Below are 24,491 nucleotides of genomic sequence, written 5' to 3' on the forward strand. Positions count from 1 at the left end.
TATTGTTTTAAGCTGGAGACTCATAAGGAAAACAAGTTATGCAGAAGGGAAATCCACAGGACTGGATTACCAAAAGGGTTCCCCAGCCTGTTCAGGGAAGTACAGGAGCTCACATCATACTGGTGAGATGTTTTCTAAACTTCATAGCCAGCTGTTCAGACACAGGCTGGGCCTTTAGGTCTGCCCTTTCTGAAGAAAATAGGTCTTGTGCCACAGCTAATGTTAGGCTCTGGAGCCCTCAGACGTACAGCAAGGTGTGCAGTACTCTCTGCCTACCAGGCTAACGGAACACTGCAATTATTCCTAACGTTGGTTTGCAGGATATCCCCCTCACCAACCTCCAGCTAAGACCATAGGCAGTTGTTTTGAATGACTCTTCTAAAAAGAAAGAAGATTTGCATTCTCAGAGATTTCTGTGATAATCCAGGTGCTTGAAACCAGTTGAATAGTTACAGAAATGCACACAGTGTCCTTGAGAACTACACCCATTGGGTGAATCCTGGAGAGAGATGCCTTTACATAGTTGTAAAAGGGAAGCTGAAAAAGGGAGCTGAGGGGTCTCACTTTTTTTTTTTTTTTTTAATGTTAACCTTGCCAAGGGAGGTCCAGCAACAACATGATTTTTAATGTAAAAAGTGTCCAGTTGATTTTGAATCCAAAATTCATATGAAGCAGGTCTCTTGAATAACTTCACCAAAGTCAACAGCTCATCCAGCCTTCAATTCAAATATTTCCACTGGTTGTACATGACTAGCACAAAGACTTTATTGAAGTTTCTGGAAGTGACTTTCGGTCCTTTTAAATGTCCGTATAAAAAAGGAAGATAAATCATTAATACATATTGTTGTCTTTTTATGACAACATTCAGCTTCCTTGGTCACATAGCTCACAGGACCACAGATTCTGACCAGGCAGCACAACACAGGTCTTTTCTGCTATAGCAGATATCGTCGTCGTTCCATCTAGAAACCATTATTCAGTAAATTATTTATATGTATGGTAGATTAAACAGGAAAAAAGCAGAGACATTGACATAGTGCCGGCGTGATGCAAGGCACAGCAACAGATTTCCATGGAGCAGTTCTGTGTTTTCACGGTAAACAGCTTTTGGGTCTCAGCAAACACTGCCTTGGGTTGCCTCAGGGAGCCAACGCATCTGCACGTGCTCTGAGGGTGTCAGGTGACTGTTAGGGCTTTTAAATATTACATGAATGAACTTCAGAGTGGCCTGAAGGCCATTGTGAAGTGTGGACTAAGCTGAATTTTGCCACCTTGGACATGAAAAACTGGATCCTTGCCCAGCTCATTAAGAAAATGGGACATTGAGGTGGAGGTGATAGAGCTGGGATGGAGAGTCAGAGAGGAAATTGACATCGGTGGGGAGGAAAGGAACAGGAAAGCCTGAGGAGTGTGTACAGCCTGACCAAGGGACAAGAAAATGTGACCTGTGTTCAGGTCCGCTCTATCCTCTCTCCTGTCCTAGCAAAAAACTTCTTTCCTTGTACACCAATAGCAGGGGATGTCCTGGTTTTCCAGCCCTCTGCTGCAGGCAATGGTGCCAGCACGGCCATGATCATTTGACTTCTCCTTTTCCTTGTTTTTCCCCCTTGACTGCCTCATATCTTGCTCCTTCAGGCTTTTCATTGACAGCATTCACTGCCCTTGTTCAGGTACCTCAAAGGACCACAGATTCTGCCCAAGCATTACAATGCTGTTATAGTAAACATCACCATTGTTCCATCCAGAAGCCTTTATTCAGTAAATGATTTATAAGTATGGCAGATTAAACAGGAAGAAACAGGTGGCTTGCTTTACACATGCCTGCTTCTGATTTTGATGAATGTTAAGGAGTAACAACACATATGAATAATAAATAATTCAGCTTTTCTGACCCCTTACTGAAATTGTACCCCCAAAACTCTGTCAGCACTTCCAAGTGTCAGCACTTGGTTCAGAAATAAATAATCTTTACCCTAACTTTAGGGAATTTGTAATCACAAATACTTTTTCTATAATTTTGAATCTTGAATTGTTTTTGTGTGTCCAGTTTAGTTTTTCTCCTAAGAGCTGGATTTGGTGTCTGATGTGCTGCCAGGTGTCTTTTATGACTCAGCACTCTGGCCTGGTAAGTCCCTGTCATCCCTGACACAGTGACAGAGACAAAACATTAATGTGTTGGACAATTACATTGTAAAAACTGAAGTGAACCCAGAAGAAGCCTTTAATCTTTAAGCCAGGGGCTGAATAAGTAGCATGATAGATCTAAAAATGTATATCTGGACTGTGCAGTGACTTTCAGACTTGATGGCAACTTAAGGTTGTAGAGTGAATAACTGATTGAAACCTCAAAATGAGAAGGAAAAACAAACAACAACAATAAAAACAAAATGGCTACAGACATCTATTTTAGACAGGAAAAATGCCACCTGCAAATGGCAGTTCACATGAGAGCACCACGGCAGATTATATATCTGATTCTCCATGTGGATATGTTGGTGGAAGACAGGTGTAGCACAAGGGAGGTCAAAACTCCTGAGAAATCAGGTTCAGGCTGAGGCTGTCTCTCTACTGTGTGAGAGCAGAAGGTATCATATGTGGCTGCTGAAATCCCTGACTCACTTGGGTAACATCAAATGCTTCTAATTAATTCAACGTGCCTACTTCCTGGAATAGTGGTGTAGGCGTTCAGACAACATGTTCCTCTTAAGAAATATACAGTGAGACAGAGCCTTACACAGCCCTGCTTAACATATCTTGTACTTACTGGCTTGTGGGCCTTCAAGTAGATGGGAGTTCTGTAGCTCCAATGGGGGACACAGATGAAGGCATCCAGAAACCAAGGAAATATCTAAGACTTTGAGCTTGAAACCAATCCAAGTTCAGGGTACTTTTCTATCCAACCAGGGCTGTGTGACATTGCTTGGAAGGAATATGGAACAGTAAGGACAGTCCAGCCAGATCCCATAGGACCAAATGTATCATGAGTTTTTCGAAGGTACCAGCTGGGTAACCGCAAAGATGTATGGCTATGAATGGCTAAGTCCAGGCAGAGCATCCAAGGCCAAACTCAGGACTGTACCCACAAACACTGCAGAAGCATCCCACGTTCTTTCTTGGGAGCAGAGCAGACCTCACCATGCCCAGGTGCCACCTGCAAGGTGAAATGTGCTGCCACTGCTGCTTGCTCAAAGAAGTGTGGGTTACACTTGTAAGCACTCTCAGTCTCAGTGATCTTCTCTGTACTTAAGCATGTTAGCTCTTACAAAAAAGAGGAAAGCTGTGGGCTACTGACCCATATCGGCATAAAGCCTCAAATTAATCTTCTTCTCCTGCTCTTTTCCTTCTTCAGTGATGACTGAAAATAAGAGAGACCGGTGATTAGATTATTTTACTAATCTTTATCCTATTTATTAAATCATGACATTTCATCCCCCATTGAATTGCATAACTATACTACTGAGAAGTGTAATGGGATTCATTTTTCTTTCAAAAAACTGAATAAAAGGCACATTTATGACACATTTGAGAGGAAATTAGACAATGATATTTTTGTGCTCAAAAATGAGATATGTTTTTATCTTGCCATGCTTAATATTCATGCTAATTCACAATGCACTTTTTTTCCCCCCTTTTTTTTTCTTGTTATCAGAGAAGGGTATTCTTTAGGGGTAAATTTGATCTACTGTCTGCTAATTCAGGTTTACATGAAGATGACTTTTGGCCCATTTCTCTTTTTTATTTTCTTACGTGCTACCATGCAGTGCAAGACAATACAAGTATAATGTTTTTCCTGTTTCTTTTTCCCTTCTTCTTTTTCTAAACTCACAGAAAATCCTGTTTTGATGCAGGCAGATGACATCAGATTATTATTCCATTCTCCTCTATCACAGATAGATCTGAACTTCTTTTTACTCAAAGTACTTCCAGCTTGCTTTATACTCTATTTCATAATGTTTTATTCTTCCGGACTTTTAATCACTCAAAATCTAATAAGATATCCATTGCATCCAGCTATTGCTGAAATAAAGCATATTGTAATTCTCCTCCCCCCTATTAGGCATGGTCAAAACTACCCAAAGGTCTTTCTAATTTGGTTATATATTTAAATCACAAAGCTCTTTCAGAACTTTATTATTATTATTATTGTTATTGTTATTGTTATTTTAATAAAAAACTGCAAATCCTGTGAGTTTTCCTTTAATCACCAGCAGGTAGAGGAAGTATTTCCACATGATTTTAGGGAACTAAATACATAAAAGTTTCTATATGTGCAAACTCACTTGAAAACATAGGGAGATGTATTGCTAATCATCTGGTCTGGTAGTGCCTGCCAGATAAATCTTCCTTCTTCTACAGGATCAGTATCTAACAGCCACCTTAGCCACAGCTGAGGAGGTAATTATTTTCTTCATTACTGTTTTCTGGGTTGCTGTTGTGTAGTTTTTCTCTCCCTCACTGCAGATTTTAGCAGCATCTCAGAAGAAGAAGCTTGTCCAAGAACATGGACACCACTCTTACAAAATGAAACACTTCCCATAATAGATGTTTTAGTAGCAGTAAATACAATTTGTGGGTTAAACTGGGAGACAATGAAATGCACACGTTGCAGACTTGCTGACATATGCTGCTTTTAGTATGATGATGATGTCTCAACAGAATACCAATAAAAAAAAAGGGCTCTTCGTTACTGTTGTTGTTGATCATTTTTTCTATGTGCTAACACCTTTCCATGAATCTACCTTAGAACTGATATGTAACAGATATAGGTGTCCCAAAAGATGCACAATTAAATGTTTTCATCTACTGAAGAAATTACATTTAACAATTAAATCTGCAATGCATCTGTAGTATATAACAGTGATACATGTAATGTGAGATTGCTCTCCAGGCATGACCTGTCTTCTGGAGATGAGATTACAACTGCCATTTGTAAGAGACAAAAAAAACAAAACAAAACAAAAAAAAAACATAGAAGTGGAGATAGGATTGCAAAAAGCTTTGGAAAAAATGTTTCTCCAGGACTCTCTCATTGGTGTGATTTTTGGATCTCTGATTTTCAAACATGACTTGGACTTACGTTGTAAAGGAAAACTGCCTACTAATAAAATATCTGTCCTCATCTTAGGCACCACATAGCATAAAATATCAATTTTGATACTGGGAAAACTGTGTAAACATGCAAAAACTATCTATTTGAATTTTCCAGTGCTAATTCAGCAGTTCTGTGTTTAAACTTAGATATATGCACTGACTTTTCCAGTAACCCAGCACCTTAACTGCATTAAGTCAAAAGTGTCAGAAAAAGTGTCTAAGTCAAAAGTGTCAGAAATAGGTAATGTTATTGTGCCAATTATTCAAAGTTCACATCAGCAAAATAATAACATATTTTATTCTACCTATATATTTTCTTGAATAATTAAAAAGTGAATGGCTGGAATAATAATAATAATAATAATAATAATAATAATAATAATAATAATAATAATAATAATAAATGTATAGCATGGAGTAGGAGCAGTCTGATTGAAAACATAAGTAAAATTCTAATAGATAGCTTTAAAATTATATTCTCACCAATTCTGAATATTAACTACTGTAATTAATGACATTGTTCTCTGGCATATTTCTACTTGAAGTCCACTCAACAGAATTCAAGCAAAGTGAGGATGAAATCTAGTTTCTTTGCTCAGACAGAGCTAAGTATTTTGAAAAAGAAAGTGGTTCTGCAGCAGCCTAAGAATAACAAGCAAAGTACTCCAAACTCTTTCTTAGACCTTTCCCATTGTCTAAGTGACAGCTGACAAGTAGCAGATGTTTTCCCTGTGATCACATCTCTGTCTTTCATTCTAATGCACAGTTCCTTATGACAAATTGTAGCCAGCTGACTCTTGCAGTGTTGCTGAAACAGGTCCTGCACTACCAGTAAGCCTAGTTTCTATTAATATCCCTTTTTTTCCTGTTTTTGCCATTTTTATTTTTTTAATTATTATTATTTTTATTTTGCAGTATTTCTCCAGTAGGATATGTTTCCACATACTTTTTTTTTTTTTTTTTTTTTAGGTCACTGACTTTTTGTAGTGGGAAAAATCACTATCGTAAGACTTTGCCAGTAAATCAGGCCAACTGATTTTGTAAAGCCAAATGCTTGGAAACATGGTCAGCTGATTAAGGCATTGGGCTGTGACTCAGGAGGTCTGGATTCAGTTCCTGGCATTTTCTGCATCACCTTAGGCAAATCACTTTATTGCTTTTACCCTTACAATTCCAATCATGAAATAGGAATCATAGTAACATTTCACTTGCCCTCCTCCATCCCCCCTGCTCGCCACCACGGACAATCAGTGCATTTTACTAGCTATATAAAGCTGAGAGAATGGATTTTGTGTTCAGCATGAAGCTCCCTTCTGGCAGCTGAAGTGATATATATATATAATTTATATATATAACATATATAAGAAATTCAGTTTTACAGCTTTAAAGCTTCTCTGAGGTAGCCCTTTAAATAAACAATTAGTGAAGAAAAAACAAAGCTGTCCTTCAGAAAACTAACTGTGCTTTCACGTATTTCTATCAGTACCTCCCTGGTAATGAAAGACTGGCATGTTGTTAGTAGTGGCAGTAATGGAGCTGCTGCTAGCTGCTCTCACTGATAAATACCACTGCTGCCAAAGCACCTGTGCTGCCAGCCATCAGGTTGAGGAGGGAGGTGGGGGAAGGGGAATACAAACACTGGCTGAGTGTGACTCCCCTGCTCCCAAGGGTGCTCTAGTTTGGACTGGGCTCCTGTGCAGCAATGTTTCCTTGTGGAGGCTGTACATGCTTCAGCAGCCATTTGTGGGAATGCTGCTTTCCAAATTGTCATCAGTGAGAAGCAAAGGAATCGCTTTTCTACCTCTGATCTCCCAAGTACTCTTAATGGGCATATATCCAGACATTTTCATTAATGTAAGTAGCAGCTAACTAAACTGGCTAATAAGTTGTCTCTGTTTTTCACTCATTTTCAATCAACATAACTAATCAACATGCCAGAGAATGTAAAATACTGTACAAGCCCTTGAGAGGAGAAGCATTTTTAATCATAGTGATTGTTCATCTGTTGATAAAAAAAAGTGTCTTAAAATTAATATAATGATAGCTTGCAATGCTGAATCTTCAATAGCATATGGAAGGCACATTCAATACAGAGTGGGAAAGGGTGTTGTAGGATATGCTCTGAATCACAAATGTACTGATGTAAAAATTCAGGATGTTCAAGGCATGGTGATGGACAGTTAAAGATCATATTTAGTTAGAAAGGAGAGATGAATAGGATTAAACATTCAAATTGAAGTGAAAACATCTAAGAATAAGTAATGGGAATACATTAATTTCACTTAGATATAAAGAGGAATAACATAGCTAATAATATTTGGCATCTCTACCCTTTTGAGTTTATCAAGCGCTTTATAAAACTGAACGAATAAATGAAAACCAGCTCATAATAAGATTAATACTATAATTTGTATTTAACATATGGAACAGCTGACACACAGAGAAATTAAAACCAATATTACTAAAGCTATATGCCTTAGTCATCTGCTTAAAAAAGTTATTCTGATGCTCAAATATCTATCTATCATTCTCTGAGTAGTCAAGTTTCCCAGACCCTGGCAAAGTGAATGAATTTATGAAGTGAAACTTAATTCTCAAAAAACATAATTATCCAAATGTAGAAAACAAGTGTTCACAAAATTAAGAATGGAAGCCATAATCATTCCACCATATTAGGCTACCTGGGCTAAATTTGTCTGAGTCAGACACCGTGGACGTCCTTTAAAGTTAAGGAATTTTCATTAGTACTGTCAATGTAGTCTAAGGTGTGATTCATCACATCCTAAAGTGGTTGTTTTAAACAAGCCAGATGAATTACACCTTAAAAATGTCTATTTCTCTACATTAATTATAAAGAGAGTGTGAGATGAATAGAACATCTGTAGATGCTGCAGTCTCTGTTCTGGAGCTCAGAAAACACTTGGTGACAATGGCATGCTTTTATAACATTGTCTTAGATATAAATCCAGTAACAGATAAAACCTATGCACATACAGACATTTTTATTTTATAAAACTTATTCTGGTAATAAATTCCTTTTACCTATTGGCTAGTATCAAAAGTATGTGCTAAAATTTCTAGAGAATACACATGGTTCCATGAAATATGCATATTTATGTGACCATTTATGACAGTCAATTACTGTTGACATTCTCAAAATTATACAGCTGAGAATCTGACCTGTAGTTTATTTGGTCAATTTTCTGGTTTTAGTCAGGAGAAAAAAAAAAAAAAAAGTGTGTCCTTATCACTGTTTGTGTTCAGTGGGGACATTTTCTCTCATAAGCATTGAAAACTCTGTTGTACATACAAAGGCCATCTAAAAATTGATTTCACAACTCTGTTGCAGAAAAAGCCTCACTAACCTAGGTTATCTTTTTAATTATGATGGATTATCCTGTCAACCAAGATGAAAGATATTAATAAAAATATAATTTTGGAAGTGCTCACAAAGAAGTTCATCTGCTGTTCCAAATCTATTTGTTCTTGGCACAGGGATGAACTCTTTCTTTTTACCTATGGCACTTAATGTGCACCCAGGACTCTAAAAGGCTTAGTCTCTTAATACTGGTAAAAGATGTTCCTGTAAAACAAATACATGCCAATTGGAATGGTAATGGGGGAAAAAAATAGTTTTTCATAGATTTATGAAGAAAAATTTTTAAATAAATATAGGAATGAGATTTTTCCAAGGTTGCAAGTGAGGTTTCTGATTAAGCAGAGTCCCAAATCTCATTCCAGCATTGTAATTACATCACCTTCCTGCTGCTGGTTCATCCCCAAGTATCACAGGAATATTCAGTGTTTGACCAGAAGAGTAGGTTTACTCAGAAGATAACTCTTTTTCCCAGTGAAGCAACATTAAAGACACAATATGAGAACAGCTTTGTGTGATGTTCAAAGAGTAAGGATGAGAAAGGACCTTTCTCTACAAAGGTGAAATTTTGTTGGAATTAACCATCCATAAACTTCAACTTCATGATCTTTTGCAAGTACGCACACTTTGTCCCATTCATACCTTGCAGCGTACATCTGCAAGACAGCTTTGATCTAAGGGCTGCATAGCTAAATTATAATAAAAACTATGGCAGGCTTTCATTTTGTGTTCATTCTGTAGTAAAATGGTTAAATAACATCAAGATTGAAACTAGATTTAATCTGGGTAGTTCCATGGCATAAATGAAATGGTTGAGATAAATAAATAAATAAAAGCATCACAGACATAATCAAGATTGTGTATCGAGAAACAGTCAAGAAGAAACTCATGGTCTGTTTAAACTGGAGTTGATTTCAAGTCCCCTTCTGTCTTTCTTGGCTTGAATCTTTTTAAATATGAACTGGACTACAAGTTGGAAGATACGAGAGATAGACTATATAGTCCACACCCACTACTTACAGAAATTTTAGGAAATGGGCCACCGCTGTTTTTTTGCAAGTCAGGACAGGTAGAGACTGAATTGGGTCTCTTGTATATTACTCACCTGTTATACAAGTAGAAAAGGAAAAGTGCAATCTGTCTTGGCTGTGCAGTATGGACAAGGATGCTGATTTGAGGCCTGTGGAGGAAGTATATGTTCCTGCTATCATGATTAGACTCGTAGGACAGAGGAACAAGTCAGCTTGGTGCTCTCTCAAGACTTCAATATTTCTGCACATATCCAGTCTGAACAATATAGACATTTAGAAATCTGGGCTGAGAAATGTAAGATCTTAAGATATGTAGGTTCCAGTCATCAAATACATCTGATAAATCCAGAAAATTCATCCAAAAAATCCCATTTGGAGCTTTGTTGTTGTCGTTTTAATACAAAAAAAGACTTATTCTAATAAAATATTGCAAAAGAATAGTAATCTGGAAGTTCCACTGTTCTAATAAGCAGTCAGTCAGTGCAGAGGCAGAAAGTAAGTTGGGTTACGTGCTTGCATATATATGTGCCTGTTGATAACACAGAATGTGCTTTATGTGTTGACATATATGCTGTGGTCAGTAGCAGAGCACACTGCCGAAATCCAGGGCTGTTCCCTGTCCTTAGTGTCGGTAAGCGTGCATGTTTGGTAGCCTGAAACAGACAGAATGACCTTGTCGTGTTTCTGCTGCTGCTAACACTGCTTTTTCTAGCAAAGAAATATATTATCTATTGATTTTTGTATTGCTGATTCTGGAAACTGAGCAAAGGTTGCAAAAGATGGAAGAACGGGAAAATATTTGTTCATGATAAATCTGAAAGTATGTTTAATAATTGACGCTTCATGATTGTGAGCTTAATATGAATAAGAGAAGACTGAGACTAAGAGATCTGCAACTCTCAGATGAGTGGTATCGTTCTGATGTATTATTTACAGAGTGACTCTGAACAATTTTATTTTTTCTTATCTCTTATGCAAGCAAGAATAGCTAAAGTAGCCATGAGCTGGTAAACAGTTAAACATATTCCTTATTGAAAACAAATGCGATACTTTGTGACTTTTTGGATACTTTAAAACCAGCAAATGAGAAATGAAGTAAAATAAAATAGCAACAAAAACTTTTGTACTAACACCTGGCAGGTCTCAATACTGGTTAACTAATACAGATTTTGTATTGGATTCTCCAGTGAATTCAGAAGAATGAATTCATTTGAGATGGCAGTATGTAACTTCAGAAATTCTTAGGACTTTTATCATTTTTGATCAGAGCTTAAATCTCCCCTCAAGCTACTCCAAGGAGCTGGTCAAAAGGTCATCTAAATCAATGCAAGAGTACGAGTGCATTTGAAGAAGCTTTGTTTCAGTTCCTAAATGGCAGAAAAATTGAAATTATTTGTAAACAAATTTCAGTCAATAAAATATGCTCATATTGTGAAGTAGTCCAGGAATTTTTGGCACTCAAATAAAAGGTTCACCAGAGAAAAAGCCTTAAATTCTACCCTTAAGTTCTAGCATAGCATGAAGTAGTGTGTTCTCTTGGAACTAAATGATCCTGAATTCCCTATCACCGGAGGAAATATCTAATAAATACTATGTGAAAAGGGAAAGGAAGCTTCTTCTTCTGTGTGTTCTTGAAACATGATAATCCTATTATAAAGTCATTTGCTGGATTAAGTCCAGTAGTGAGTTTCTCAGATGAAAACTTTTGAAATGAATACTACCATGATTCAGATACGGAATCTTTAGGTGCTTTGGAAAGATTATTTATGTAGTTATTGATGAACTCTAAATTCTGAAATTCCTTTCAATATCTCAATTTTACTTTTTTTTTTTTTTTCCCCTCTGTTTTGAGATACAAAAATTGGACAAGAAACAGTACTAATAATAGGAATTACAACAATTTAAGATCACATAAAATATATTATGCAGAAGAAAATTCCAATTATTCTAGCTAACCTTTCTGTGATTCTTGGTGAAACATCTGTAGATGCTGGATAAATCACTTTAGTATCAGCCTCCCACTCCTTCCTTTTGGTCTTCGCTGAGATGTATTGCAGTAATGACCCTGCACAAAGGAAAACAATGTTATGAGTTTATGCTGCCAAACTTTAGCTGCATTCAACAAACATTCAACTGCAGAGATTAAATTAGTAACTTGTGTGTTTTAGGCTCCCATAAAGTTGATGAAAACAGGCATGTATCAGCAGAGGGCTATTCAGCCTCTGTGATATCTGAATTGCCTGTCTGTCTTGGTCTAGGACAGTGATAAAGATTAATTGTTACTGGAGGCAAGTTCAGTGTGAAGACCTTGCCAGACACCAGTGACAGTCAGCTATAGTGCTTAAAAAAATTCTACCACATTTCAAGATTGCCATCTCTTCTATAGAAAGAACCATGCAAGACTTGACTCAAAGCCTAGTTAAAGGTATCAGAATCTGGATTTTATTTCATATTGAGGATCTAAAGTTTGTTTCCTCTCTAAAAGCGAGCTTACCATATTTCAACAAGTATGGATAAAACTGGTATTATAAATATTTTGGTACATATTGTAGTAAACGAAACAGAGAGAAACTCAACCATTTTTAAAATGCAGATGGATAAAACAACCATTAAGTCTTTCTGCAGAGCTTATTGGCTGTTGGATTGGATTTTGTTACAGTGATAAATAAAACATTTTATACTGCAAATAGAAGAAATAAACTATATATCTTTGTTTGAATTTGAAATAAACTGTAAACTCTTGAGAGAAAATCCTAGGACTGCCAATGAAAGCATTTGTATGTGCAGCTGTGGTCAAAAATTAAAACTTATATAAAGATTTACAAAAAAATATAGTAGAAAAAAAAAAGTGATAAGAAGCTACTGAATAAAATAATTGGAGGTTTTCAGCCAGGTTATAACTCTAGCTACCCAATCTCAGTATACATGTATAGCAGAAAAAATGTTGCATCAAAATCAAGAATCAAAGATATAGAGAAAAAAAATAAAAATAAATTCAGGGAAACAGAAATTTGGGAATTGTTTAAATTTCAGCAAGGATAAGAAACTTACAGGAAAAATGAATGAACTCCTAGATAGTAAAGCAGATGTTCCAACATAATTTGTTCTATAATACAAGAAGGGGGAATAATAATAATAATAATAATAATAATAAATGTAGTAACATATTAAGCATTGCTCAGCAGAAGCAATTCTGAACATCCAATTAGTCTTTAAATCTAATCATTGCAAGATGTCCTTGATATACAAAATCTTAGGAAAATTCAAAAAGATAAACAGAACTCTCACATTTAGCATAGATATATGTAAAATTAGAACAGATCTATGCAAGATAATATAATTCATTAACTTTTAGGGTGTAAATTTATCCAATAACTTATGAATGTATGTTTATGGACAGACCATGGTTATTGCCCTCATGGGGTTTATTATACCCTGTTCTAAGCAACCTGAGGCGAGTCAACTTCTAAAGAATACAAAATTAGAGGGTCTGCTGGCTAGGTGGATATTGGAAATCTTTGCATCTTTTTTTATATTTTGCTTTGTAATTCTGACCTCATGAACAGAGGGCTGCATTGGTTTGATCTTCTAAGAAATGATAACTGGTATAGTAGGTCTTCATAATAAAGTAGGTCTTACAGGGCAGATATATTCGAGTAGCATATGCTACTAGAGTCAGAGCCAGCAGAGACATCTAATCACTGTGAGAAAGCTCATTCCAACTTTGCTGCCAACAATTTAGGTTAGATAACAGACGTGCATTGACTTGATAGCAGGTGGATAAAAGGGTATAAACTGTGTTTTGTGCCTTCTGTCTGTATTACTTATAGATTAGCTGATTTTAGGAATTCAAGAGAGATTGTGTCATACAAATTTAGTTTCTATGAGAGTTAAGTACTTGTGAGAGATGGCAGATTGGTAGCTTTTGATTTGAAATTCTGCAATTAGCTATAAGACTGATAGATGTGTGAAGATGGTCACATGTCTGTCAAAGGTTTGTAATGTGCAGGATGCACGTGTAACCAAAGAGCACAGAAGGTTGTTTTCCTTCTAAAATGATTTGTAGCTGTAGTGTTTTTTGTTGTTGGAGTGTTTTTGTTGTTGTTGTGTTGTTTTGTTTTGCTTGTTTGTTTCTTTGTTTGTTTCCTATTTACCAAACATTACTGCTCATGAGACAAAGCCAGAAGGTGGTTTTATGCCTTTACTGGCTGGGGAGTTCACATGCCAGCAATTGGTCAGGGCTAGGATAAGAGCAATTGCACTGAGCAGAGGAAAAATGAGGAGATACTGTTGTTGTCAGGTCTTGCTGTTCATAGCTGTGTTTCTGTTTTGAGATGTGCTTTGAAATAAAACTTAGTGTCACACCTCTGAAAAGCCCTGTATTTTATGAGCCAGACCTGCCATTCAAGTTATTCCAGTGTAGTATAGGCAATAGCAAAGGAAACTTTCCAGACTAGCATTTATCAAACTGTTCCAACCTTAATTTAGAAATGAAAACTCATTACATTAGTTCTCTGGCCTCCTTGCTGACATTTTCAAGTGAAGAGAACCTATCAACATTACTACCGGTTTCTGTTGATATTTGACCTCTCAGAACTGGACAGAGTCAAACAAATCTTCCAGGAAAAAAAAGAATAAAAAAATCACTTAACAAAATCTTTATCTGTTTATTCATAACAAAATCTGGAGCAGCAGCTTTATCAAAGTATTGTTCATGTATTTACAATTTGTTATTAAGTTTGAAAAAGGTAAAATCAAATGGGTTACAGAAATGCTCCAAGGAAGACAAGGTCAAATCACAGAAACACAGAATAGTTGAGGTTGGAAGAGACCTGTGGAGAGCATCTAGTTCAACCTCTCTGCTCAAGCAGGGTCCCCTACAGCACATTACCCAGAATTGTGCTCAGACAGCTTTTGAATATCTCCATAGAATCCACCACCTTTCCGGGCAACCTGTTCCAGTTCTCAGTCACACTCACAGTAATGATTTTTTACCTCAAGATCAGACGGAAGTTCCTGTGCTGTAGTTTGTGCCCATTGCCTCTCTCTGGGTGCCACTGAGATGAGTCTGGCCTCATAATCTTGACACCCTTCAGATACTTATGCACACTGATCAGATCCCCTGTGAGCCTTCTTTTCTCCAGGCTGAACAGGCCCAGCCTTTCCATATGAGAGATTCTCTAGTCCCTTAACCATTTTAGTAGCTCTTTGCTGGACTTGTTCCAGGAGCTCCAATTCTTTCCTGTACTGCAGAGCCCAGAACTGGTTACAGCACTCCAAGTGAGGCCTCACCAGGGTAGAGGGGGAAGAATACCTCCCTCAACCTGCTGGCAACATTCTTCCTAAGGCAGGATATCATTTGGCCTCCTTGGTCTTCTTGGCACATTGCTGGCTCATGGTCAATTTGTTGCTGATTTCAGAAATGACTTTCTGAAAGTTATATGAAGTTTTTGGTAGCTTCAGGGACCCAGAATTTTATTTTATTTATTTATTTATTTATTCTGGATAGAGAATGGCTTAGAAATGTCACAAAAAAGAGAGTGAGTGTAGGAATTAGAGGAGTCAAGTCAAAAGGTCTAAAGCTTATAGCTTCCGCTGTGTCACATTTCCAGATCGTCTCACAGCTTGGGGTGAACAGGAACAAAAGCGAGTCTTTAATAACTGTGTTCTGGACCATGGCTCTAACTCTCTGATACCCACCTGACAGTCAGGTGCTTGAAATAATTTGTTCTTCCCTCGCCATTTAGCATTCACTGTCCCGTATCCCTGTTTGTTGTCCACTCACTACTGAAGAGCCTGTACACACTTGAAGAATGTGGAAAGTGAAGCAATATGTTATGGCAACAAAGGTATTATGGGGCTAACGATTTTTAATATAAAAGGACAAATAATTAGAAGCCAATCACCTCCTCTAGGACTTCATACAATTCCTGTGATAACTAAAGAGTAACTTCCACTTAATTTCTCTCATAGACTGGCATGAACAATGCACTCAATCCAGCAGAACGTTACAAAAACAAGATAAACCTTCATGCTGTAGTTTCTCAGCTGAAGAAGTAACTTACAGACTAAAGACAACTAAGTAGAATTTATCACTCCTTGGGGAAAGCAAAGAGTAAATTTCAAGCATTTTGCTTTCCTGTGTATATTTTATGAATACCAAGTTATAATGACAGATGTAAAGAAGAAATATTGCTAAGAAACATACAGGACAAAACTTTCATTAAACCACAACTTTATGTTGTCATTTACATCATTATCAAATTCTATTCCTAAGGAATTGCCTTTATTTAATATGCCACATTCTTACTTTGAGTCAGGACAGTTTCCATCATGTGAGGTAAAACTATCATTATTTCAGTAGTTACTAATAGCCTTACACTTGTATTGAATGATTTCTAGAATGTAACACTTTGAAACAAACAAGGTGGTATGGTTTTTGAACAGATTGAAGTCATAACTGAAAGTCTGTATTCAGAATTAAAAGTAATGAGAACAATTAGAATCAAACTAATTAACAAAAAAGAAATAGCTATCAGTTCAACGTCAAAAAAAAAAGACTTCTGAAAAATACAATGCTTGAGAAAAGAAAGAGCTTAATGAAGCTCAAAAACTTAACATTTTTACTTTTAAACAATGAAATGTTTAAATGCTACCACGATATTTTGGTCAGTTTCTAACTACAAAGACTCAGTTTTTTAGTTGCCATTTGTAGATAAAGTCAGAGATGTACCTTATGAGAAGTAGTCAAATGTACTAAGATACCCTTTATATATTTCTTCTTTATATTTTTATTTAATCTGTTTTTTATTAACAATAACCTACAATTTCTATCAAAACCTAAAGATAACCTCGTCATAACAAAAATACTCTCTAAAAATTGCTCTATGAGACGAAAACATTGCAGTCAACATACCTGTACGTATAGATGATGTTTGAAAAATGACACTGGTGAATTAGCTGGGCATCTCTGTAAGCCAATAAAGAAATTCCAGTAGGTTTTGTGTGGAACAGGTTCCCATGGTTTATCTTATCTTTAACTTAGGCTGGAAATTATTATTTTTTCCAGGAAAGGTAAAGCATCCTTGCTGAACCAGATCCATATCTGTGTAACTGGGTGAAATTCAGTGGTATTATACACAGGATGGGTTGACACAGTGTATTCAGAAATGGATGTCACACTGCCAGCTTTCAAACATTACTGTTACTAATAAATAGGGGAATACTTGCTCTATTTATTAAGCTTTCTAAAACCCTAACAGCAGTTTTAGAAAAAGAAAGATTTATCTACCAATAAAACCCCCAAAGATTACATTTACCAAATCCCCATTCTTTATTGTAATGAAATTTGTCTTGCAGCTTTTAAAATGCATTTATAGAGCCAGAAATGTATTCTGGTCCACTGTCTTTGAGATGAATAACCACATTATTACTTGCCTGTCAAATCTAAGTAGAGTTGTTAATAATACACAGACAGCTACTAAAAATTCAAAACAGGAGAGGTTTCCTTTGGAGAAAATTGCAATTTTAACCTCTGATTTTCCTTCTGAATCAATTACTTACTTTCATATACACCTTGCAGTGTTCAATCTCTAATCAGAAGGGAAATTGATTCAAAGAATTCAAAGATTTTTGAACAAACAAGACTTCCAGTATTTTGAGATTGTACAATCTCTAATCTACAGAATCTCAGTCCTCTGCTCACTAACCAGTAAGCATAGCAGAAGAATAATCGAATGAATATATGTTATATTAAGGTATTTTTTTAATCTTGTACTTCAAACATTGTCTTCCCATAGATGCACATTTCTAGTTAGAAAAGTGAACATCTAAACTCAGCTTCTTTTCTGATACAAAAATTTTGTATAGTTTTACTTTGTTGTTTTTTAGTAAATGAAAAAAAGATATTTCACACTTAAGATAAATAAAAGGAAGAGCCACCTAACCTGTAATATAGCAATATAGTTTTTTTGTTGTTGCTGTATGAGCTGTGTGCTAACACAGTCAACATGTTTTGCTGGAAATTCTGATAGTTCAAAATTCTTTAGAGTTAGATTACTTTTACAATATTATTCTTAATAAATCATGTAAAAAAAATCAAAAATCAAAATAGGATTTTCATTTCAGTTCAGCGTGACTTTCTTTCTCTTACTTCTAGAATCCCTTTTGGTCTTTGTAGAGTGACAGATTTGGTGCCCTCTCTGGGTGATTTTTTTCTACCATGCAGCATAGACTTGTGATTTCCAGAAAGCATTATGTAATTTTTCTGAGATATGTAAAAGTAGGTGGGTATCGCAGGCCATAGAGCAGAGATAACAAATAATGCCTTTCATAAGCCATTCCATGTATCACAAACCCTTTTTATGAAGACTTTAGTTTAGCTTCATCAAACCAGGCTGATCTTTAAGTGAGAAAATGCTGCTAACAAAGTCTTCTCCTGCTGACCAACTTCATGTTTTTTATGTGTTGGAAGATCTGGCCATCTGAGGAGAAAATCAGGTGATCTATCAGGTGATCAAAATCAAGCTGTATAAATTAGGTCATTCAGTCATCATTTCTCTCAATGATCAACTATTCCTCCTAATAGCAGTAAAAAAGTTCTGTTAGAGTGTGGTGCAAAGCTATTGCAGTTCCAGACTCGAGCTAAATCTCTCTTTGAGTTTTGCTGTGGAGAGCTCAATGCAGTGTGCATAGTCAGGTTTTTAGAAATCTCACCAGAGAAGAAATGAGATGTGAGCTCAGAACAGAAATAGTTAATACCACTCAGAGGAATAGATACAGATTGTACCAGACATGTAGAAGGGGTTTCAGTTTCCTTTAAATATATTTACCAAGCCTGGGATAAAATTATTTGACTTGAATTTTTCTGACAGGAAGACTGACAGATTTGTGCAAAATCTAAATTTTCCAGAGGCAATAAGAACATTGCTAGTAGGCTACCTTTTCATCTTTGTTCAGCAACTCAGTAGTAACACAGACATTCACTCAACTGAACATCACATGCCAAATCAACCAAATATATATATCACATCTGAGGTGTTTAATCTCTTAGTTTAAAAAAAAAAAAATTGTCCCAAGAGTTTCTGCTCATTATTTAAAATTACAATGATATGGTCCTCATGAGTCTGTATCCTCACCTCTGCATTTGCCAGCTCTGGAAAACCTAATCACACTCCACTGCCAACTCTCCTTTCAAGAAAGTCAACAGATAATTATGCAATCTGTTCATACAGTGCAAATAACTTGGCATTCTGGGAGCCTACCAGTGTGATGGGAAATAATCCATACTTCGTGGGGATGCAAACACCTTCAGTGAATTCAATGTCACCATATGAGGCAACAGCAGCAACATGCAAATATTTTTTTAATCATAACTGGCTTTGAGGGTGGATTATTATTTCTGACATCTCTTTCCTTTCAGATATTACACTTGCTAAAGCACAATGTTCATCTGCATGACATGCTGCTTTTCAAACAAAAGCATCTGCCTTCTGTGGCATCATATGTTTCCAAGAAAACTGCTGCTTGCAAAGTTTTCCTGGAAAACATCATGCTCCCCTCCCCATCAGCTCCCCTCATTACAGACAAATTCCCTTAAAGTATATAATACTGTTTATTTTTCCCCTAAGGCTGTTGTACAGTAGCTTTTATTAAAAAAAAAAAAAAAAAAAAAAAAAAACAGAAAAAGAAAAAAAAATCACTCATTCTACTACCATCTATGAGTTTACAAGTAAATAGCTACATTTTTTATTATTTCATTTCATATATATTTAATAAGGTGACATCTACAAGACCTGCTATGTTCTACAAATTCCAGATAAACACAAAGGCGATGTCTTTGGTTAATCAAAGACATTTTATGAAAAGTCTCACAGTCTGATTGATAGTTACAAGTGGGCAGAGGTGTTACAAATGCAGCAAAACAGAGTGCAGTTGTTTTGTCAGAAGGCTCTAGAGAAAGAAACAAAACCCCTCCACAGATATCCAGCTTTTGGAGTATCTTTTAAATTAGTCATGTAAAGAAATTCTTTGTTGTACTTGCATATTTGCCAATCTGTCTGCATACATACGATTTGTTGTTTCTTAAAGCATGTAAGAAGAAATACATTTTGACCTACAGGTAATAAAGGGGGAAAGAGTGTTAAAATGTCAAAGGACATAGAGAAATTGTGGTGTAAGAGAAACTTAACCTCCTACAAGATTAATTTGAATAAATGTGATTTTCTATAGCCAGTATGCCATGATGAATCATCATTTTCCCATAATTAATTTACCCTAATAAAATCAAGATAAGACTAGGTTTATGAGGAACAGAAGTATATTTCCTTCTCCAAAGAAGAGCAGTTATAGAGAATCTTATGAACATAAGCAAGACGTGTCATGACCTCAGAAAAAAATGATTGCTTGAAAGTATAAAGTGGGAGTAAATGTAGGAAAGGATTGGGTGTTTTGCCTTAGAGCATAAAAAAATATTGTAGTTAATTGTTCAACAGCAAAAATCCAGCAGCACAAATAACATATCCTAAGTACAGTGAAAAAAAAAAGAGAATAACCTTGAACCGATCTTGCAATAGCATTGCCAAAGGTCTATCAACACCTTCTTATTAGAGTTGCAGCAATAGCTCTCCAGAGATTCAAGCCCCTCTAAATTTGCGAGCTCACTGAAATCACCAATAAGATCCTCACTGATGAGGGAGCATGAAACTGTACCGCTGGGCAGCTAATTCACCAGACACTTTCAAAGTGCTCAAGGCAGAAAAGCTAAGTGAGCTGATGGAAACAGATGCTGTACAAAAAATTGCTGTATTGGAGCATCCTAAAATCAAAATGTGATTTCTTCTGGCATGAGACCATAAAGAGGTCCACTGAGTAACAGATGAGAACTGGGGGAGAGGAGGTGATTGGATGATTTGACTAAGCCCAGGCAGAGCTTCAGCTTTCTTTGTCTTGTTCTTAATACTATTTAAAAGGATACTGGAGAAAACACCAGAAAATACATTCCTCCTTAATCCTCAGAAAGAGCTAAGGTGTACCCAATGCTGACTGTAGCCACAAGAATCACTTCATATTTAAGAAAAAAATGTTGGAAAACACAAGCAATGAAAAATGAAAAATGTTTTTTTTTTTTTTTTTTAATATAATCTGGTTAATATTGTTTTATCAATATGTTGATGTTTGACAAAATGCTTATATCTGGAACAAAATTATTTATTGGTGAATATTTTTAAATGACTAATCAATGGGGAAAAATAAACAATTCTAGTGCTTAGCTCATATCATCGTACAGGAAACGTCTAAAACAGCTCAGTCAAACCCTACAAATGTCTGTTTCTTCACATTATCTGTAAAGAGGTTTTGATAGTGACCAACTTAGATGTTAATACCTACATGATAGATGTCTAAAGGTAGGCAAGGCTTCACCTCATCTGTCATAACTGACCATAAAAATTCCTTTTCGTCTTTATCAGGACAACTGCAAAGTCAGAATTTACATCTGCTCTTACAAAGATGGTGCAGACAAAAAAAAATAAATCTTATTTTCTATCTTTTGCTAAATGTATGCATAATAAAATAGGAGTTAATAATCTAAATAAGTTAGCATTTTAAGCAGAACACCTTTATGCACAGTACTGCTGTTACTAATGCTTCCTTAAACTTTCACTGTCACTATCTTTAAGCCCACCAAGAACAACATCATTTTATTTGAGCAATAGTTTTAACTGCTTACCGTGGCTTAATCAGCAAGGAAGCTATCTTCTCTCTGGTCTTTTTGGCCAAAATTTACATTCAGAATTTGCCTTCTGTATGATTAATGCTACTCTCTCCTTTTCTTAGAAAAAGTAACATCAAACCACTAAACAACTGCATGGAAAGATCCTTGGGCTAATTCAGATCCAGGTACATTTATGAGCATCTCTTCCCCAATTAGCTACTCTTCCCAGGGATGAAATTTTCATTCACTTCAGTGAGAAATCTGTGCATATCTTTGGAGAAAGCAGAAATAAATAAATAAATAAAATAAATAAATAAATCAAAGCTTTTTGGTGAATAGAAAAAATATTTTATATCTATCATCATGCAGTAAGGGTATAAAAGGATAATGAAGGTTTTAGTACACCTTGGTGCAGGAATTCAAGGAAAAGCTAATTATTTCAGTCATGTTTCCTAAAGAAATGAGGATTGTGTGATCATACTGTCTGTCCATCTGTCTGTCTGTTGTTGCCATCCCTGGCAATTTATATCTATTTATATCTCTAGAGATATATAGAGATATACAACTAAATCTGACAGAGGTGTAGTCTCAAAAATTACAAGTTCCCCCTTATTTTATGAAAATGAGTTCCTGGTTATAGCTAAGGCCCCCATTAACATTTCCTTGAAAGAAAAGCCATTTCAATCCAGTCCTATACTCACTTCAGGAGGAAGCAGCCAGCTGGCCAGTCAACACCCATATATGTTTGGACAGTCAGCACATGTGTAGCTGTAAATCTGTCACAGCATATGCTGCCACTTGCCCAGCCAAACACATGGGAGATGCAGGAGGATTGAAGGTAATAAGGAATATGTGGGAAAGACCTGAGTACTGTGGAAAGGGTCAAGGGATGGTGAAAACAAGTCTTTATTATTTTTGTTGCTGATGAAATAGCTTGTTTTATGTATATGTTTTTTCACCATTGAAACATTCCTCCTTGTCAGGAATGCCACAGGTCTCATATACTTTGCTCACATTTCAGATCCTTTGCTTTGCCATTATTCTTGATGAAACTATGTCTACTAAGGTTTGTGAACAGGAGTTTGGAAGCTTAGCTGTGACAGAAAGGAGGAAGTATGTATTTGCATTATCATGAAAGCATTATAGAGAAGCATATGCAGAATCCAGCTGACACCACACTTCCTCGCAGAGGGCAGTGCTCTTGAATAGTCTAAATGCTTAAAATGCGTGAAGTACATACATAAAATGTTTGAAGAGAGTTTATATTTTATCACCAGGCACATGGTGAAGGGCATTTCAGACAGAGAATGTGGTTTAAAAAAGAAGAGTTTTGAAGACCAATGTCTTTCATCTTTTTTTAATAAGCTGTTTTAGACAAAACTGATATTCACGGGGTGAAGGGGAAGAGTTTCTGCTCTGTGGAGAAATCAGCCACAATCCTGGATATTCAAGAGGAAGGCAAGCTTGTCAGGCTGTCATAGAAAAGGCACCAGACTGTGTATGTAGCCAGTTAGCCTTTGTGTAAGCTGCTTAACTAACTTTGCTGCAGTGCTGTACTTTTGAGATTAATGGTAGGCAGAGGACACTTAAAGGGGAGATTTACCAATGAACTGAAATGCTGAATGAATTATTCCATAAATAAAATGATATTTGCTAAAGCTACAAATTCCTGGAAGGTCCATACTAATGCCAGGGAGAAAAAGAATCAAAACAAGCAGCCAAGAAAATAATTGTATTCTTTCATAAGTAATTTTTCAATCAACAGAACATTTAAGTTTTGTGTATGCTAAGTTATAAATGAAAACAGTTTTTCAAATGAGGAAAAGAGAGTTGTTTTTTTTTTTTTTAAAAAAAAAAAAAAGAGAATCCTTCCTTGAATTTTTTTTTTTTTCCTTCAAGACCAAATATCTGGGCCTGAAAATTTTAGTAATCCAGCTGAAATAATTAAAAATTACACCTTGCCAAGAAGCTAATGGCTAACATGGCTAACAAACTGTGTCCTTTTAGGTAATTGAAACACTTAACCTTCTGTATTCCTCCACAATCACCTGAAAAGCCTGAGGCCAGATATGTGAAAATGTTTAGGAAACTAACTCCCAATTACTTTGGAAGAGTTAGGTATTTAAGTATTTTTTTTTTTTTTGGATCTGATGTACTCTTCCACCAGTGGAGTGAATTATCTTCTAGGCAATGCCAAACATCTGCTTTCCTTCTTCTCCATAAATCCTATTCCTTCACTGATCTTGCCTGGAAGTCCTTATCATGTCAGTGTGCTCTCGTTACATTAAGAGTTGCACACTGAAGGGAGGAAAGTTTCTTTATTACTTCATATATTAATACTGAGCATATTCAGCTAGAAAAAAGGGGGGTCAACTTCAAGTCCCTTCTTTGAACAGGTTTTAAAACACAAGTCCCATTCTTTAGGCCTTTCTGATATTTGAGACTATCATTCCAAAGGAAGTAATTCCATTTTATATAAAGAAAATGAAATACTTAAGAATTTCCTGTTATGCAATGTTTAGAGAGTTTAACGAGGAGGTGAGGTCGTATGTTTCTAGGCAATAGAAAGAACTGAACATAGTTTAGTTTCATCCTGGGTTTTACAACCCATTAGAGAAGTCAGAGAGCTATTGGAGGGGAAAGGGAAGAGGAAGCATGAAGAAGTGACTCAGAAAAGAGAAGCGAGGAAACCCCTGAGCTAGCATTTACATGATCTTCAACATCCACACAGCACACAATATCGCTATCTGGAGAGTGTAGGTGGAGCTAGCAAGGCTGAGGAGATCCTGCATACAAAGTGCACAGTGATATTATCTTACCAGTGGCATAGCACATATGTTTTATTGTTCCTTGCCACTGTTTCTCTAATACGTACTATAAGGCATGCTAAGGCTAACATTGTATTCTTTAGTCACTAGCTGCTCATTCTATTTTTAATATGAAATTACTTGTGATACAATATTTAATGCACTAATCAATGCAGTTTAATCAAAGTTAATCAGTTGGCGTAGGGATATGCACTGATGCAACTCTACCAGTTCTGGTCCCAGAGTACCTCTGTCAGCAGGACTGTGTTTCAGCCCTTGGTGCAGCAATGCCCCAGGCTCCTGAACCCTGAGAAGCTTCACAGTGGGAGGACCCACCTCCTGGTTTGACTTCTGACACCCACGTGTTTTTTTCCAGCGTGCCAGATCCCTAATGAGTAGGCTAGTCAGGCTTCTGCTGATCATTCACTTTAAGTGGCATCTAAAGCCCAATGTTCTGTGTAAGGCATTTTGTT

The 24,491-nt window shown here is 36.2% G+C and overlaps 2 long non-coding RNA genes across 4 annotated transcripts in view; one reads left to right on the top strand and one right to left on the bottom strand.

Moving 5' to 3' along the window:
* Positions 1–1,041: 1,041 nt before the first annotated feature.
* Positions 1,042–22,372, bottom strand: LOC308189510. Of its 3 annotated transcripts, XR_013946414.1 has the most exons (6): positions 17,855–22,372; positions 16,415–16,468; positions 15,199–15,303; positions 11,455–11,563; positions 9,573–9,647; positions 1,042–3,355 (listed from the first exon to the last, which is right to left on the bottom strand). It is a non-coding gene; the product is annotated as an uncharacterized lncRNA (long non-coding RNA). The 3 variants fall into 3 exon arrangements; XR_013946416.1 differs by having other exon boundaries at positions 11,455–15,303; XR_013946415.1 differs by lacking the exon at positions 9,573–9,647 and having other exon boundaries at positions 11,455–15,303.
* The window catches only part of LOC308189511, a 29,250-nt gene continuing 11,463 nt past the window's right edge, over positions 6,705–24,491 (top strand). The window contains exon 1 of the long non-coding RNA XR_013946417.1: positions 6,705–6,945. This is a non-coding gene — a long non-coding RNA (uncharacterized lncRNA). The remainder of the gene's footprint in view (positions 6,946–24,491) is intronic.

This window comes from Anser brachyrhynchus, assembly GCF_964034855.1.
Source record: "Anser brachyrhynchus genome assembly, chromosome: 2".
Taxonomy (NCBI): Eukaryota; Metazoa; Chordata; class Aves; order Anseriformes; family Anatidae; genus Anser; species Anser brachyrhynchus.